The sequence below is a fragment of the Priapulus caudatus genome, unplaced genomic scaffold (genome assembly GCF_000485595.1).
Source record: "Priapulus caudatus unplaced genomic scaffold, Priapulus_caudatus-5.0.1 Scaffold1698, whole genome shotgun sequence".
In the NCBI taxonomy this organism is placed as follows: domain Eukaryota; kingdom Metazoa; phylum Priapulida; class Priapulimorpha; order Priapulimorphida; family Priapulidae; genus Priapulus; species Priapulus caudatus.
The window spans coordinates 28,130-34,220 of record NW_014578759.1 but is presented as its reverse complement, the minus strand read 5'-3'; the positions used below and the strand labels follow the sequence as shown (position 1 = coordinate 34,220).

Sequence of the window (6,091 nt, the reverse complement as noted above, 5' to 3'; positions counted from 1 at the left end):
TACCCACCCACACAGAATGAGGTTTACAACTGTGGTGGTAAATACCCACCCACACACAGAATGAGGTTTACAACTGTGGTGGTAAATACCCCACCCACACAGAGAATGAGGTTTACAACTGTGGTGGTAAATACCCCACCCACACAGAGAATGAGGTTTACAACTGTGGTGGAATATACTAAACTCACACCAGATAGTGAGATATACTACTAGGGTGGAAGATACCAAACCCACACCAGATAGTGAGATATACTACTAGGGTGGAAGATACCAAACCCACACCAGATAGTGAGATATACAACTAGGGTGGAAGATACCAAACCCACACCAGATAGAGAGATATACTACTGTGGTGGAAGATACCAAACCCACACCAGATAGTGAGATATACAACTAGAGTGGAATATAGCCCACCCACACCACATAGAGAGATATACAACTAGGGTGGAAGATAGTGATGTCACGATCATCGATTATACTCTATCATCGGTTGAACAGTGGCTCGAACCAAGCGCTTAATTACCAAAATCCATAATTGATTTCATAGAAAAAAAAAAGAAAAGATATCATTGCTATTTTAGTTCGGGAATCACCCGACATTCGCCGTAGTTACTTCCTGTTGAGGGGCTAAAGCCTAGGACACACTAGGGATTTTATATGCTGGCTAAACAAGCACACACGTACATGCACACGACGTTACGCACACGCAGGCATTCAACACCCCGAGTAGCCGATTGTAACCGATCATCGGTTACTTGGGTCCAACCGATGATCGATTACGAAATTACAACCGATTGACAACACTAGTGGAAGATACCAAACCCACACCAGATAGTGAGATATACAACTAGAGTGGAATATACTAAACACACACCAGATAGAGAGATATACAACTAGGGTGGAAGATACCAAACCCACACCAGATAGAGAGATATACAACTAGGGTGGAAGATACCAAACCCACACCAGATAGAGAGATATACAACTAGGGTGGAAGATACCAAACCCACACCAGATAGAGAGGTATACACCTGAGACGGAAGGTTTCCGAAAAAACGCTTGCATACCCTTACACACCTGCATGGGTTGATACAGCAGCCAAGGAGCTATGTAGCAGTGCTGGGTTACAGCTTGCCTTACCCGGGAGAGCTGGCATTGTTTACTCAGAACAACACGTGTTACTCCTGTACGCACGGCAGGCTGTGGCAGGCTAAAATGTCCTATGTAGTTGATCGCTCCACCTGGAGCAATTGACAGGTGGCTGCAGTCAGTCAGTCAGCGTTATGATGGGAGCATTGTAAAAAGGCCGTGGCTACGCATCCTGTTACTGAGCGCCCAGCTCCCTGGCTACGTGTCTCGTCATATAATCCTTATGTGAACCCAACTATATTTTTTCAGTAAAAAACAAACAATAGGTTTTTACCATAATATTACTTGCCTTTAGGTATTTTATCCAAAAAAATGTGTGTGTGTAACTTTTGAAGCAATAGTAAATCCAGTAAAATCAACGATTTGAAAGGGGCGTGGCCTAATCGTGACGTGGATTTGGGAATCTGTGCTGATCTTGGTAATGGATGGCCCGGACGCGTAACCATTGCGTTATAAAAATGCTGTTTATTAACGTGCTGCGATGTCAATAACTTTGCATGCACAGGAGTAGGGTAACCACGTACTACTGGTTGAGCTTGACAGATTTAGCTTTTCGTCGCTCTCTCAGGTTGAGACCGTGATGACACTGATGATGACGATGATTATGTGGTGATGACACTGATGATGACGATGATTATGTTGTGATAACGACTGTCTGCTACTGTTGTCAGTTATGTAGTCACTAGTTGACAACCCGGAGCCCAGGTCCCTGTTGCAAGGACTTATGAAGGTCGTACGTTATGAAGCCAGGATTACTCCATGAGATGGAACTTTCGTTGCATTTTTTTGTGGTGTTGGATGTTGGGGTGATAAATGTGCATGTCGTTTATTTGCGAGCATGCCAGAGCATGACATGAAGTCGTGTAACATACTGTGGCCTGACTCAGTCTTCATATGTGGAGACATCTTGTCGTAGCGGTGCCATATCATATCGCTATGTTATTAATTGTGTTGATATCGGCTCTGAGCGGATGCTGTGTGAAGTGTTAGATTCTACGTAGTCGTTGCATTGGGCTAGAGGTTCCACGCAAGGGTGCAAACAAATGTTTGTTATCTGACGTATATCGATCAATTGGTTTATGATTTGTATATTGCGTTCTGTTGGTTGGTAGTGCTTGTGCCAGATTCAGCCAAGCGATTTATGTTCTGGATAGTTCTGTCGATCGGTAGATCGCCAAGTGTGAAGTGATTTGAGGAAACAACAAATTACGTATTTCTGTTTTGGAAGTGAAATTATTATTTTCAATATTAATATTATTGCTAATAAAAAATTGTTTCCATTAAATATCGGTGATTGTGTTTTTTATAACAACTGCGTGTAAGCAATGCATTTACAAATAAACAGGCCCAGTGTGACCTTCTAGGCGTGATGTGGCAGTTTACAATAACCTTAATGAGATAGGAGGGCTAAACTACGACATTTGTCAGGTGAAAGACACGATACAACCTAACAAAATTTTCTCACTTACCTTGCTAAATTTTACCGCATTCAAAAAATATTAAGGAGCCCAGCTAGATTAATAATGTTAATTTTATACATCTATTCTGATATGAGTGTATGTATTTGAATTATGTTCAGAGTTGACACAATCAGCTCGGTTATTTGTGAGTGTTCTCTGCAACGTAGTGGCTACAGATACATCACTGTATCCCACTGAGCTGTATACAGTAGGCTGAGTAGCAGATATAGTTATTAGTAATAACAAAGTTTGCTATAACATAAACTTTGCTATTAATCCGAGTTGAGCTGGTATCCTAGACATAACATCAGGGGTTAATAATGACAATTTGATGACAATTTGATGACACAATAATGACGTTTGTCATTATTAACCCTTGGTAGTATCTATGTGTAGTTATGAGAGCTCACGATTTGTACTGCATACACTGTAACAATCTATTTATGCACTGTTCTCAGGTAAATTACCAATTATACCATAACCCAATACACGCTCACGCAGATGAGATATTCCACATTTTCTAGAATAAAACTGCCGTATTATATATATATATATATATTATAACATCCGAAATGGCAGAGCACAATGATTTATTTGGACAATCAAAAATTGAAATCCGAACAGGCTAGATAGATCTTGGAGTATAATGATTCAGAATAATTACTCCAAGGATAGATAATTATACACCCATTTTTTTTATTTTTATATTAATGCTATAAAATAACAATAAATAATAATAGTAAGCAATAGTGTATTGCGGATTAAATGATTTTAAGGAATTTTAGACATAAAGTTGAGAAATGTTACATAGGCCTAATTAAGTGATATATCACTGAGTGATAGTATATAGAAATTGCAGTTTGTGGACCAAAATATCAAACTCCACGACAGATGGCGCTCTCGCTCTGGCTCAATTCTACTGTATATCCTAAATAAATCCTGTATATTCTAAGGTATATCCTGAGTGTGGGAAGGGAGCGCTGCATGCAGTTTGCCAAAATATTTCTTAGCCACGACAACTAACTGCGGTCCCACATGTGTATGAGTTAAAAGTAGACTAACGAAATGCTCATTTGATTGCATTGGCTGTAGCTACATATCTATAACTAGCAGGCGTATTAATACTATTATGCTTGCCTGTAGCATTTCTGTATTGTACACACTGACCGTGGCGAAGAAAGTTTGGCCCACAAATATTTTGTGATGTCAAAGATTTTTTTGCGGGTCCACAAACTGTTTGTGGTGGCTAAGAAATTTTTGGGCCACCAACTGTTTGTGGTGGCTTAGATTTTTTGGGCCCACAAACTGTTTGTGGTGTCTACAAAAATTTCGGCAAACAAACTCATAGCTAGTAGAGTAGTACGTACGTCAGCCAGAACTTCCTGTGATTATGAAAGGCAGGGAGAGTGACAAGAGTGATCAGCTCTCCAGCTTGAATGAATAATTTTAACAAAATCAAGTTTGATTTCAGAGATACAGTGCACGCGCGAGCAGGGGTTTCCCGATATGCTACTGGGGGAAACGTGCTATGATTAGGTACCTCATGGTCATTAAAATGACTGGTGGGTGTGTTCTCTTTATGATTTAATGCGATGATAAATCAAATTACTATTTCGTTTATTTGATAATGCCTGGACATAAAGCTGTTCATATCATGAAGGACACACATTGCCTTCTATTCAGCAAAATATTGTTTTGTTACGGAGATTAATTTATTGTGAGATAGTGGGCTTGCGCGCACATATATAGCGTGTAGAGAATTCGGAGAATTTTGACACATTATAGCGATTAACGAAATCTCACTTATTACTCTCTGCGTCCCCACATCTGACGATATCCTCTCCCTATATGTCCACCCTCCGCTTCCCTTATATATATATATAATATATATATAATATACTACGCATTCCTTTTGCCCATTTTTGGCTCAGCCTCGACCGCTTCTACCATAGATATCATATAACAACATGTCATATAATATATGTTGTTATATGATATTTATGGCTTCTACCCACCTTATCGTTACATGTTGGCTCGCTAGGTGCCGTGGTAGACGCGATCGATAAAGTGACGTCAATAATGACGTCATTGATCGGTGTAACCGGAGAACTACTAGCGAACGAGCAAGTGTTTACCGTTAGCTGCCTCATGCTCTGTATCCCTGTGGTGGTTGCATATTAGAAGGTTGAGGAAAGATCTACCATATGACACCAGTAAGTATAAAGCTGTATTGTAATTTGTAGTATGCAATCGGTTTTCTTTAAATTCGGTTTTAGTTTTTACGTGGCTTAACAATAACTGCTTCAGTGCTTGCTTGCGGACGGGCGGCACGGACGGGCAACGCATTTCTAAATCCTGTTTATATCACTATCGGTATCAGCACTGCCACTGGTATTCAATAATACTTTCCTTGTGACGTTGTGAGTCGACGAACATGCTCAGTCAATGAATGCAAGAAAACGCAAGAACTGCTCACAAATTGGTACTGACCTAATCAGAGCCGCAGACCTAATCATTGATCAGAATCGTGGCAGTTGCGCAACGCAAGTGAAATCGGCATAATCTTGTTATATTATTATTATTTATTAAAAATTATTATTTATTATACTAGCGTCATAGGCATGTCAGCGATTCGTAGTAGCAATACTGCTATTCGTCTAGTACTGCCATGTATTTTTGTGTTTAACATAGCATTACCAAGCTATCTTGATCTTGATTGTGTATAGCTCTAGTACTATAGCCCGCTTACATTGACTGCCGCTGGCGGCAGTTCATGTAAGCGGCTATAGTACTAGAGCTAGATTGTGTACTGCGTGGACCGTGTATACGCGTATTATGACGCAGGTGGTGGGGCATGGTGAAATTACAGCCTGTTCTGCTAGCATCTATGACAAATACGACATACGCATATACGCTCTCCTATGACACTACTTGTCATAGGAATTAAGATTCTTCCTATGACAAATATTGTTGTATGTGTTGCGCGCATCATAGGAGTTTAGGAGCGCTATTATGAACGCAAGCAGTGAATTTCAGCTGTAAAGCGGAACGAAGTTGCCTCGCCAATATTTGTCATAGGAAGAATCTTCCTATGACAAATAGTGTCATAGGAGAGCGTATATGCGTATGTCGTATTTGTCATAGGAAGATTCTTCCTATGACAAATAGTGTCATAGGAGAGCGTATATGCGTATGTCGTATTTGTCATAGATGCAAGCAGAACATGTTGGAAATTAGGCGCTCCCGGCTGCGACCGCGACACAGATGGCCTCGATTACGGTCTGTGTGCAGGCATTCCAGTCCACGATGGTCCGTGGAAAGAATGAGTTCTTGAATTCCTCTGTTCTAATGACAGCGAGTTTGTTGTCGTTTTTGCTCCTTATGCGCGATGGACCCATCCTGATGTACTGGACTTTGGGGATCGCAGTACTTCCAGAGAGAATTTTGTTGAGAAGGTTGAGTCGCTTCTCTTTACGGCGTAG

At 40.6% G+C, this 6,091-nt stretch overlaps 2 protein-coding genes across 2 annotated transcripts in view; both read left to right on the top strand.

The window, feature by feature from the left end:
* The window catches only part of LOC106817362 (zinc finger CCCH domain-containing protein 11A-like), a gene marked incomplete in the record, with an annotated part of 28,982 nt that overhangs the window by 20,438 nt on the left and 2,453 nt on the right, over nt 1-6,091 (top strand).
* The window catches only part of LOC106817361 (MAP kinase-activating death domain protein-like), a gene marked incomplete at its 3' end in the record, with an annotated part of 29,032 nt that continues 27,669 nt past the window's right edge, over nt 4,729-6,091 (top strand). Inside the window, exon 1 of the mRNA XM_014822020.1 lies at nt 4,729-4,822. The remainder of the gene's footprint in view (nt 4,823-6,091) is intronic.